The sequence below is a fragment of the Pezoporus flaviventris genome, unplaced genomic scaffold (genome assembly GCF_033815535.1).
Source record: "Pezoporus flaviventris isolate CSIRO_AGI_PZ_B2104156 unplaced genomic scaffold, CSIRO_AGI_Pfla_v1 ptg000036l, whole genome shotgun sequence".
NCBI classification, from domain to species: domain Eukaryota; kingdom Metazoa; phylum Chordata; class Aves; order Psittaciformes; family Psittacidae; genus Pezoporus; species Pezoporus flaviventris.
The window spans coordinates 40,638,477-40,651,230 of NW_026892584.1; positions in this window are offsets into that span (position 1 = coordinate 40,638,477).

Sequence of the window (12,754 nt, forward strand, 5' to 3'; positions counted from 1 at the left end):
ATCATGTGTCATTACTTTGATTTGTGTCTTACAGTGTAGCATTACCCTTAGGAAAGCAAACAGAGACAAGTTTTAAAACATTTTCTATTGCAGGCTTATATAACTTCACAAGATAACATTGTTTACAGACTTGTAAGCTTTTCAGTAGCAGTCCAAAATTATTGTCTTTCAATATCACCTGACCTGAAGGAGACTTGCCAGTTTCCATCACCCAGGAAATCTGTTCCTTAGGCTCATTCACAGAACATTTTGAGCATCTTTAGCAAAACATTGGCTTGAAAAAAAAATAGGAGTTGTTGTTCTGAAATAAACTCAAAAGTAAGTGCATAGACAGTAAGCAAAATTCCAGGATAACTTCATTTTCATGGGATGCACAGGCACCAAAATACCCATAACTTGACATTTCAGCATCTTTGTGCCCCTGATACAAAGCAAAATAGAAAGTCTTGTTTCTCTGCAAAAGGTCCCAGAGATGATCAATGAACAGTCAGTGCTACTGGTCCTCTGCAATGGCCTGAACAGCATGTAAATCAAAATGGCTCCAGTACAAAGCCCAAGTTGTTGTGTTATTGATTTGGGATTTGTTTTTTGGGGATTGGGTTTGGTTGGGTTTTTTTTTTGTCCCTGAGGAATAAGACCTCCCTCTAAATTAAGCACAGAGAGTGCTTGATGCGGTGCTTCTTCCTAGCAGCCATACAGTCAGAAACCTACTGTGGTCACATCTCTGTTGTCACTTTTACAAATACTTGGTAGAGAGGGAAATAATTGCTTGAGACTCTAGAGCAAAAGCTGCTAGACGGCAGACCTTAAAGCCCAGTTGTGGAAGCTTGAGGCCTCTTTACACAGCCTGACATGAAGGACCCAGCAGACCCCTGCACAGCAGCTCTCTTCATACAAGCACATATACAACAACCTGACAGTCAAGGGATGCAGCTAAGCCCTTGCCATCTCTAAAGCACTTCAGTGATTCAGAATCTGCATTTCCAGTAGTGCCAACCCCAAGGGATGGAAACATTATTAGTTCTGAGAAAATCTGCAGATTAAACACTAAAACCAGACTTCTAGTGGTCTTGTCTAACAACTTCAGCTTACCCCAGGGAAGACGCTTCCCATGCTGAGGAGTCCTGCTGGACCACTGCATTAACACAATAGTGTGCAGGCTCATGCTAGAGTAATTTCCTCAGCCAAGTCCCTCTGCTCTGTCTGCCCTCTCACACAGGAGTTTTTAGTAGCTTTGTGCACTCATACTTACCCACACTCAACTCCAGTTCTCCTCCCCTCCAGCTTCCCCTGACCTCCAGAAGGTCAGAGGAGCATCACTCACCAGGGAACAAGCAGCACCAGCAACTCACCTCACTTTAACACTACCCCAAACCACAGATTTAAGGCCTCCAAGACACCTCTTGCTTGGCTTGCTTTCGTAATACTGCACACAGCTGTGATGAAAACAGCATTCCTAGCACTCACTGTAGTTAAGTTTTGTCAGCTCTCATGCTTCAGGTGGAAATCATCAGCTGACAATCAATGTTTATTTATCATTAACATTGATTAAAAAAGCAACCCTAAGGAGCTTTCAGTGACACAAGAACAGTTGTGAAGGGATTTTACCTGCTCTATATCACAACTTCCAAAAATAGTGTGTCTTTAATGACTCCTTTGCAGTGGAGCCCTTTGCTGCCTGCTGTTGGCTATGCTGCAGTGTTTTACATATGTCCTAGGCAAAGAGAAGAACTTGCTGGGACAAAACGAAGTGTGAAGTCCCTTGGAGGGGCTGTTCCACGGGTCACCTGCAGAGCAGAAGTCCCTGCCAGCACATCACCATCACATCAGCAGATTGCCTCCATCCCCAGGGTGTGATACCTCCCTCACCACCTCCTTCTGCAGCAGCGGTTGCCCGTGGCCTTTTCCCTGTCCTGTGCAAGACAACTCACAGAACAGCGAGTCAAGTTTCCTCGTGTTTGCCTCCCCCGTCATCACTTTGAGTCACCTCATGGAGGGTGCGTGGTGCCTCCGAGCGCTGCAGTGACACACTAAGCCCCAGCACCGCAGCCAGGAGCACCGAGGATTGCTCATGAACAGTGAAGAAGAGGCACCATGACACACACAAGTCACGATTTTTTAACTTGCATTACTACGTGCTCCTCACAAAAGAAAAGTAAAACACACTCTCCATTGTCTCCTTTTTAAGCCCACACTTGTCTCAAGGTAGCCAAACCCACACCATCGCCAGTATACAAGTGGTGCCCCAAGGCTGTTTCCCACTTCTGCTTGATGCTTCCCACACATATGCTGCGGACCCTTGCTCCCACTCTGTGTGTGTGATCACTCCCCACGGGGCTATGTCCAGGACCACAAGACAGGAGCCCCTCACAAACACCTCTGGTGAGGAGTCAAGTGCTGGAGGGTTTGAAACCCATGCAAGGCTGCACATGAAGCCTGATCACCCTGCATTTACAAAGGTCATCTGGAAACTCTGAGGCAACTCTCAGAAAACCCTGCTTTCTTTCAGAGACAAGATAAAGCAAAAAAAAAACTTTGTGCAGTAGCTGCTTTGCCTTTTGATAACCTGTTACTCCAGCACAGACAGTAAAGATAAAGGGAGCCATGTGGGGAAGACTTTTGTGCTGGAGAGTATTTCTGAGTCACTGATCAGTGAAGGAAGTAAAGTGCCTTAGAGCTTCTTGCTCACTTAAAGAAAAAAAAAAAAAGGATCATTGATTTTACCAGGCCTCCCCCTAGGCAAAGCAGTTACCTAAAGTACAATATACTTTTATTGTGCCACGGGGAACTGGATGCAAACATTTATAAATCTTCCTTTGAGGAGGTTATCACTCAGCCATTATAAATAGCTTTGTGAGATACGAAAATTCTTAAAACCAGACAAGACTCATATTCAAAAGAGCCCACGTTTGGAAATGGACCCCATGCTCTCCCTCATGGATGATGCTTTCCTCCCCAAAAGGAGGCTGAGGTTAAATTGTGCCCCACTAGACTCTCAGTGTTATCATGTGGACCAGTCCTGCTGCAGCAAAAGAGCAGAGCAGAACCCAGGCATCTGTGTGATCCCCAAGGGCAGAGTGTAGGAAACAGCTCCCCACCTTGTTTCCACTGAATGCTGGGGCAGGCAGAAATGCAGAGGCTCAAAGCTCCTGGAGCCCTGTGAGATGAGCTGCTGGCCACTCCTAACAGGAACAGAGCCTACTCATTTAAAAATCACTCGGGTATCTCTGCATCCACTGTGTTCTCTTCAGGATTGCAAAGCTAGCATACCATGAGCAAGATGCAGCTTTCATTAGCAAGGTGCTGCTGCTAAGGCAGCAGCAGTCTAAGGATGCAAGAAAGGTAAGGAGTGCAGGAAGATATATTTTTTATTGTAGCAGCTGGTGTGTTGGAAGAACTGGACAAACTCTGCCCCAGAAAGGGTTTGGGTGCCCTACAACTAGTCTTTTTTGCAGTTGTGTTAATTTATCAAACAAGGCTGGAGCCCGCAGAGGCTGTGGAGAACACAAAGTACGCAATCTGTTCAGTACTGTTGAACTGCACTGAATTAAAATCAGTGTCACTAAAGCAGTATACCTCGCTTTTCAGGCCCCATGGTAATTAAAAAGTGTCTTTTGAAACAATTTTCTCCTGCACACCAATGGAAACATTCTCTGTCTCTTCCAGTACAGGAATTAGGGGCAGAAAGTGAAGCCTGCTTCAAAGTGGAGCCCACCTTCAACACAAGCAGAAGAAAAAGGTTCTTCAGTGAGCAGGTGGTCATGTGGGCCTCCTTACTTCATGATGTTTTGGATGGTAGAAATTTGCATGCATTCAAGAGGAAGCTGAAGACATTCCTGGAATATAAACCTGCTGAGTGCTGCTACATACATGCTGCAGACCATGGTTAGCCCAGGAAGCCCCTGAGCCAAAAAGGGTTGGAGGCTGGAGGAGTACCTGGTAGATCTGTTTTATTCTTACTTTTCTTTGTGTACCTGTTTATGATGCTTTCAGAGATTGGGTGCTGAGCTAGATGGACCTACGGCCAGAATTGGTATTGCCAGATTGGTGCTATTTTAAATCAAGCCATTCTGATCCAAATCCTCTTTACACCAGTATGAGAGTGTCTGTTCATTGGGACCAAAATAAACTACGTGGGACCAGTGTAAAGGAAGGGCTGAGGGATGCAGGAATCTAAAACAAGAAGTGAGAAGAGAAGCCAGCTCCTAGCAGAGGCCGTGCCACAGAAAGCAGAGTTTTCTCTGGATGATCTCTTGGCTCTTCCTTTTCCTCCCTGGGCCCCGATGAGGACTGCTGCAATTTGCCAGCTCCTGGACCAGAATGGTCACAGTCCCTTCACCAGCCCTAGAAGGAGACCTATCTGCAGGGACACAGCAATACAGATAGGAAAGGTGCAATTCCTTTTTGGGCTGGGGGCCTGCCATTCCCAGTCCTCAGACAGCCTTGCTTGTTTACACAGAGCATTTTGTTCCTGTTTTTCTTGACTACCAGCCGCAGGTGGATGAGCAGAGGGAATACAGATGCATAGAGTGCAGCTGTAGAGACAAACGTGGGCAAAATAAAGTTCAGGTTGCTTTGCTGATTTTTTTTCTTTTCTCCCTATTTTGAAGATGGTAACAAGATGTATTTTCCACTTCTGTCCCTTGTGTTGATCCTGCTTCCTAAACACTGAGCTCTCCCAACCTGAGCACTCCCAGGTAGCAGTGCATGTACCCCATTTGGGGGTCTGAAAAGGAGAATCGCTTGTCCAGCATTGCTCTGAGGTGGCCTGTCCTGCCCAGGGAGGCTCAGCAGGAGCAGTGGAGCTTCCTGGCCAGTTCCTGTGGGGAGGAAAAGGCTCAGGAGCAGGAGTCAACTGGGGCCATGTGGGGCAGCAGCACAGTGCTCCCAACATTGGAACCAGTTTGATCAATTCTCAGAACTTCTCAGTTCTAAAGACCTTTCAGAAATCCCAGAAGATAACAGTAACTAAATGCAGACCAGTGCCTGGACATTAACACTGGCTTCAAGAGTGTAGCAGAGGAAGCCAGCAAATGTGTACCCTAGTGTCAGAGTGGCGCAGGTCTGTTCCCGCGCCTCAGTGAGTCTCACCAAGGCCACCAAGCATGAGTGAAGTGTGAAATTCAGTCAACAATAAGCAGTCAGTCACAAGAAAGCATCTTCCTATGGCTGTTGACATTATTATTCTAGATGAAGAAGCAAGTCCTACGTGTTAGTTACTTAGTAGATGAAGTTACCATGCCAACTTGTATGCTACCTTTTTTTTATTATTATTATTGCAAGAGTAGGCAGCACTCCCTTGAGATTTCACAAAAGGGGAGGAAAAATGTCAAAGTGCCAAGAATATAATGGAATTTGTAGTCCCAGCCCTCTTCCCCATAGATCTGTTTTTCAGCATACATCCCTCTCCCCCTCACGGCAGCAGCGAGGCTAAGCCAAGAGACTCTCTGAATGGTAATTTAGTGGCCAGCCCACGATATTGTGGTGCTACACTTCAGCAATCTGCTGCTCTCCTCCCCCGCTTTGCACAATTTTCAGGGAACTAATGCAAGGAGCTGCTGCCAAATGATTGCACAGCCTTCCCCCAACCTCTCCTTGACTTCTCTGCACTTCTTTCTTTGTTCGCTGTTTCTCTCCTGTCTTCCCATCTGTCTCCTTTTCCTCTGCCGGAAAGATTTCTATTTCTGACAGCTACTTCCATTTTTTTCCCTGTTGTCTTTACTTGTTTTCCTTCACAAAACATATTATATGCCTGTCTCTGCCCCCAGTTAGTGCTGCACTTTCTGTTTTCCACCACCTCTAAGGCTCCCTTGCAGAGCATGGTCCCCCAGGGAAGCAGGTGTTGGTTCCACCAGCATGATGCTGGCAGCAGGGAATTAGCTGTCCGTACCTGTAACAGTGCCAGATGGGCACCAGTTCAGTATGAACACAAGAAACCTTTGCCTGCCTGTGCTGCTGTGCCCAGCCTTGCTGGAGGCAGAAATGAAATCTGCCTCAATTTAGCGCACTTTGCTTTCTGCCTTGGGTCTAAAGCCACCTGGCTCCAAGAAGCATGGCTGCTGTAACCTCTCCAGGGAGAATTCCAGTGACCCTGGATGTATGAAAAGAGAGGGGCCGCGAGGAAGAGATTTGGGGCAGGATGCAACTGCCAGCTTCCTATCCCTCTTTGGGAACCTACATAGGGTTGGCTTGTTGAGGAACAACAGGACTCTTGGGAGCCTCCAGAAAGAGAGGTGCGTTCAGTTAAAGGCAGACGCTCCTGGCACTGCCTCCTGGCACAGCCAGCAGTCCTTGGCACAGCACTCATCTGGATCAGTGCGCAAGCCACTTGTGCCCATACACCGACGGTTGGTTGTGTCAACATTGCCATTTGTTTGGAAGACACGCAGTGGAACTGGAGAGAGATTGCCTGGCAGAGGCTGTGCGGCTGCAGGGTGGATATGGGGAGGGTGAGTGAGGGTCCCTGAGCTGCTCGCCATGGTGGAGATAGGGGTCTGAGTCCTTGCTGTTCCTGCAGCAGACATGGGCAGGGGGATGCCAGCCACCACTTTCAGACCTTGGTCCAGATCTTACGTCCCTTGTATGAAGGCACTTGAATCCAGAGTAAGGAAAAGCACAAATGCTTACACCACTTGCACACACCATTTTAAGATCTCCATGTGTACCGCTGGAGGGCACAAACCCTTGTACCAAGTAAATGTTCTTTCACACCTTACCTTACATCACTTTACCCTGCTTATCTGTTCACAGCCCTGGTCAGTTAAGTTCAAGGATGTGATATGGGTTGTGACTCAGCAGCTGGCTGCAGCCAGCATCAAACAGGATACATTAATTTATCCTGGTCAACATCCAAGGCCAAGTCCTGCTTTTTATATTATTTAACAAACTTGGTTATTGACCATTGTATTCAAATGCTGTCAAGCACAGTGAAGACAGGCCATCCAGAGGTGCTTCTTGTTTTTTCATAGACAATACAGCAGGTAAACATGAATAATCACTGCAGTTTTAATACTATGCAATGTATGCCGATGCTTGGGTTTTTGTGCTCAGATTTTACACGTCTGTTTGACTTTTCCTGTTACCACTGGACTCTACAACATGTGAAGGCCTGACTTAGTGATGCACAATGGGACTCCCCAAAAGTGTCCAGTGGCTGCCAGCTCTGCTCCCACTAAGGCTGGTGGGCATAAGATAAATCCACACCAACTTCACACCACCTGCTACCCCAGATATAAAAAAATATTTTAGAAGCATCAAGCTTAAGCAGAAACAACCCTTAAACCTTGGAGTGGCTGTTCACAGGAATGAGGACTATCCCCACATACCAGTGCTGCTGAAGGGATGGCAAGACTGGAGGCTGTGATTAGAGAAATTACACCAGTGCAATTACTGGTTTGTACATAATGACTTGCATCATGGCTTGTGGGGGGGGGGGCGGTACTTTCACTTAGACACAGTGCCGTAGCATGATGGGCTGTACAGTGTGATGCAGTGTGTAGTAAATCTGAAACCAAACTGCACTTGTACTGAATAACTCAGAGCCCACAGTCACAGCTTGAACAGAGGGTGAAATGCATTTCAGAATATGATGCTGAAAAAAAAAACCAAAACCAACAAAAGCCCAGAGAACTTTAATAGGAAAAATTGAAAACTCTTGTTGGTTATAGTTCTTCAATCTGATAAAAGGCAGTAATATATTAGAAAGTAGTGTTTAATAGTTCAGAGGAGATGACTTACATTCCTCTGCTATGTGGTACTAAGATAATCATCATGAGACCAAATATTTTTCAACATCAGTTTAGCAGATGAAGTCAGAAAGAAAATTAAAATGCAGGAGGCAAAATGTGTGATGGCCATAGAAGCAATACAAATTTGACTTCATTGTTTATCCCTTGTTTTTTTAGTAGGCTGGGGAAGACATTTATGCTTGGATTTAAAATGTGATTTATCAATCCCATTGCTATTCTGCAATCATAGAGAGGGAAGATTTATACACCTTAATGTCATATTCTCTCATCCTTGTTCTCCCCTTCCAAGAAAAGGTGCCTCAAATGGCTGATTAAAAAACAAAGAGTGTGGAAAACTGGACGACTGTCCTTAGAGTTTGGGTAATTCAAACATATCTGCGTTTGGCCTTCCAGTACTTGATAGAAACAGCTTAAAATCCAAATTCCTGTATAAGAGAGGGCTGGAGCCTGACTCAGGCCAGCGCTGCATGGTTCCAACATGCCTGCCAGACACTGCCCCAGGAGAAAGGTTCATGCCTCCCTTTCAGAGCCTGCACTGCAATAAAGCAGTCCCGGGAGCAAGGCTGAGCAGCTGCCTCAGACTGGGAGATCTTGTATGTATCTAGATGAGGGTCTCACTGGACAAGGTGTGCTTACATGATAGGGGAGGCCAAAGAGGTCACCAAGCATCACCTGCCACCTCCTACCATCCAGTTCTACCTCAAGACAGCTGAAAGCAAAATGGGGAGAGCAGCAAGAAAGATCAGGCGAAGTTTCATGTAAAACACTTGAAAACCAAACCAAACAAACGAAAATTTTAACATTCAGTTGAGTTACAAATTGATTTCTCCCCCTCCACCTCCCTGACTGTGTGGCTGCTGGCCTGGGAAGCCAGGCCAGAGGGTGCCAGCCTGGCATGGTGCTGCAGCTCCCTCTGGGATTGCCCAGTGCCTGCCCGTGCGGCCGTGTCAGAGCTCTACAGCTCAACGCCTGGGACACAGGTTTGAAGCTGAGGGAACTGCTGCTTCCCTGCAGGGAGAAGGGAAATAGTCTCCCCCTGTGAAGGGACGGTGCTGACGGCCCCTGGTAGCCAGGGCCTCACATGGGACTCCACAGAAACAGGCAGAAAGCTCAGCTTGCTTCCACCTGCTGATTTCAGAATTGTTTGGTTTTCTTCCAGTCTTTATTCCCGTCAGCGGCAGTGGGAAGCCCATCCAGCACAGACAGCACTGAGAAGCAGCAAGGGCCCAGGGATCCCAGGCAGGACCCTGTCCCTGGGACTGATATGGGTGCTGTGCCCACAGCAATGTGCTCAGCAGGGGCATGGGCACCACTGCAAACCGGGGGGCTGGCTGCAGCACACAGCTCCCAGGCAGAGGGAGCAATACTCCCTGGAGAGCCCAGCTCTGCGGTGACACAGCTGGAGAGGGCTGCATATTCACAGCACTGAGAGTTTCATCCATCTTCCAGCTTTCCAACTAATGCCAGTGCATTCTGGCATTAGTTGGATGTGTTTCCAATGCATCCCAGCACATCCTCAGGTCTACAGAGACGAGTGTGGCTCAGCCCTAGAAAGGATGTGAACCGCAGTTTACTACATACCTATGCACTGCTGTGGCTTGTAGGGCAAGTTGTGTCCTCAAAACTGTGGCAGTAGCATTAGGTTAAATTAAACTGTATTTGTTGGTGAAAAAGGAGAAAGGTTGGCAAGGTTGGCAGCTAGGAGGTAATGCAGACAGATGCAGGTTGCTCAACCTCAGTTGTGCCGTGGCGTGTTTGGTGCTGTGCAAACCACACAGACGTCACTCAGAGGAGTTTTCTGTGAACTCAGGGATGGAGTCATGGCTGTGCTGCCATGATACCTGGCCTTGTCTTGGCAGAGAGGGGGACAAAGTGGTCCAAGGCAGGCTGCTGGGCTTTGCTCTTGGCAGCCATGCGAGGACCAGAACAGCAGCAAGGTCTGGGATGGCAGGACACAGTGACTCTGATGAACATGGCCCTCTGAGATCATCCTGCAAGTGCTGGATTCCATCCCCTTCCAGAGGAGCAAAGAGAAATGTTGCATCCTGTTATCATGATTTACTTCCATTCCTTCAAGATTTGATGGTCAGAGACAGGCTGACATTCAGTCCCTAGAATAGATTTCTCACCAACATGGTTCAGAGAGTAAAATTATTTTGTGTTTTAATCCTCAACCTGCCCACACTGCAGTATAACAGAAGGAAAGAAGCAGAAACACTACAGAAGGGTGAAATGTTCACTGCAAGAGTTTGTATGAAGGGAGATGTGATAGCCTGTGACTATTTGCTGTCCCTTACACTCATGCACGTGCGTGAATACAACCATCTCTCTACATAAACACATGTAGACAGGTTGTAATTGCAGCATGCACTGCAATGACGTAGTGGCATGTGAAGGTAAGTAAATAACTCAGTAAATCTGAAGCCTTTTTTTCCCAAGTTGGAAGAAAGTCAGTTTGTGTACCCAGGTCCAGCGATGCCTTACTGATGTTTGATGATGGGGCATATAGAGACCATTAAGCAGATTGCTTAATTTCTGGTTTTGGCTCTGGTATAGTGAGGCTTTTGCAAGGACACCTTGGGAGCCTGGGACACCCAGAACCCACCAGCAACGCTGCCCCCGCAGCGGCTCAGACTCCGCAGCGGAGGGGAGCACACTGCCAGGCATCATCTCCTTGTTTCACTCGCATCAATCACAGCTTCCCACTGACACACACACACAGCCAGCCAAGTACAGCAGAATTACATCCGCTCCATTTGCCTCCTTGGGTTTTTATCCCTAGGCTTTCTTAAAGGGCCACACAGCACGTGCAGATACCACCCATCAGGGTGTGCGCTGGAACCTGATATTGTGTGACAGCCCCAAAATACCTGTGGTGTGTATGGACAGGGGAAATCGCTGCTGCTGCACCACAACAGCTACTTTTGCCGGTGGCAGCCCTTAACGTGCCGGAGAAAGGCAGGGACAGGGATGCAGAGGCAGGTGATGGCTGACTGGTTTTCGTTGTTTGCCAGTAGAGATGCCAAAGGAACTGGGCTGCTGCTGCCCAGTGGGAGGAGATGTGTGAGAGCCCATGTGTGAAGGGTGGCCATGGAGCAAGGCCACAGAGGGCAATAAAAGCAGCCACACTCTCCCAAGCGCTCTCTTTTGCAACAGAGTGGCCCATGGCTCCAAAAAGTCATTCCCCATGGGGGTGCCTGTACAGGAGTAGGCTTCGCCTGTGCCCCTGCAATTGGGGCTGACTGGTGCCATGGTGGCTGGCTGGCACTGCCAGCCTCTCTGGCAGGCACATGTGCTGCTGTACACTGCTTTTGCACCCATTTCTGCAGGAGCCATGATGAGGAGGGGCAAAGTCTGCCAGCACATGTGAGCAATTCATTGTGCTCCTGTCACCACTATAAATCAAACGAAGCACCAGAAAAAAAGAGAATGGTGTTTTTACAGCAGCACCTGTTATGCTACTGCAACTAGGGTTCCATTATCACCCCCCGCACCAAAAGGTTTCAAAACACAGCTATGTAAGTCCAGTGGAACTGAAAACAAGAATAATGGCCAGTGAACAGGTCTGTTTGGAAAGGACTGCGGACAAACTGTACTGACAGACACTTCTCAGGGCTGAATGCTTTAGGAATATTCAAACTGTACACCAGAGCCACTCGACTGCATGAGTGATGTTCAGCCAGGGTGTGAGTAAGAGCCATTCCCACCAACCCCCTCAGCAGCTGCCCATGTTCTCTCTGCTTGGGGGGGGTGGTGGTGGTGGTGGTGTGTGTGTGTGTTCTGGCACCATTTTCTACTGATCTCCAGTTTTCCAAGGGGTAACACTTTCAATAAAATAAAGGGCAAACTCCTAGGACTAGTTTACAATACCATCATTGAACAGACTCCAGTCAGAAAGAAGAGGTGCCCAGTGTTTTGCAGCAGCAGTGATGGTTTGCAAACACTCTAATAACTGGTTAGGAGCTACTGCCTTCAGCAGCTTAATAGCCAGCTACAGCTTAACCATTTCACTCTTAATAAAGCAGCAGCACGGTTTCCATACAACTGGCTATGGGCGTACCACCATTGACACACAGAAATGATGCACAGCTCACTGCAAAGGACAGGAAAGAATACGAGAATAAGCCTGATGCATTGCACATGAAATATTTGGGCCACATCTACTGAAGAGTTTGACCAGGCTCCGATGCTCACCCTGGGCATGGCTTGGTTATGAAAGTTTCAGCTTCCTTGCATGGACAAGGCCCTTATGCCATTGCCAACCACTCACCCTCATGACAGCGTCTCATTAAGAGAATTATCTTTACACCAATGTGCCCTGCAGGCATTCATTGGCACAATAGGTAAGAGCAGTTTCAGCAGATTTATGGATTTAGGGTTTATGGAGTCATTGATATGTGAATTAAGCACTGACTGATTGAGACTAACTCTTCAAAGGGAGTCATTATAATCTCTATAGAAATGTAATGATTCCAGTGACAACATCTTCAATGAAACTTCAAAAACACTCAAAAATAAAAGGTACAGAAATATACATTTAAATAAAGCTCTAGTTCTCAATTTTTCCCAGCCACCAAAAGGTAAGGAAAATTCAGCTTTCCAGAGGTCAGACATTCAGACTTCATCTGTGGAGATGTTCAGTAAAAGCTGCTTCCCCTTTCCCTGGGGCATTGCTGCTGGGATCACAGCTCACACTGGTGTGGGCAATGCAAAGGTGTGGGTCATGCATCCTCTGGTGTTGGAAGAAAGCCATGGCTCATAGTGTTACACACATAAGAACCAGCCTGCAACTTTCCCCCTATGTCAAACCAAATCTGGGATTAAGCTGGAGAAAGTTTAGGCAGGAAGCAGAGGCCAAAGAGTTTTCTTACAAGGCTCTCCTGGTTTTTGTGCTTGAAACTATCCTGCAGCAATGTGGCAAATATTAGTCTGGCTTTGGTAAAGATTTTGATAGACTGAAAATTTTAGTGCAGTAAAGCGAACCGCTGCAATAGAGAATGACAAAC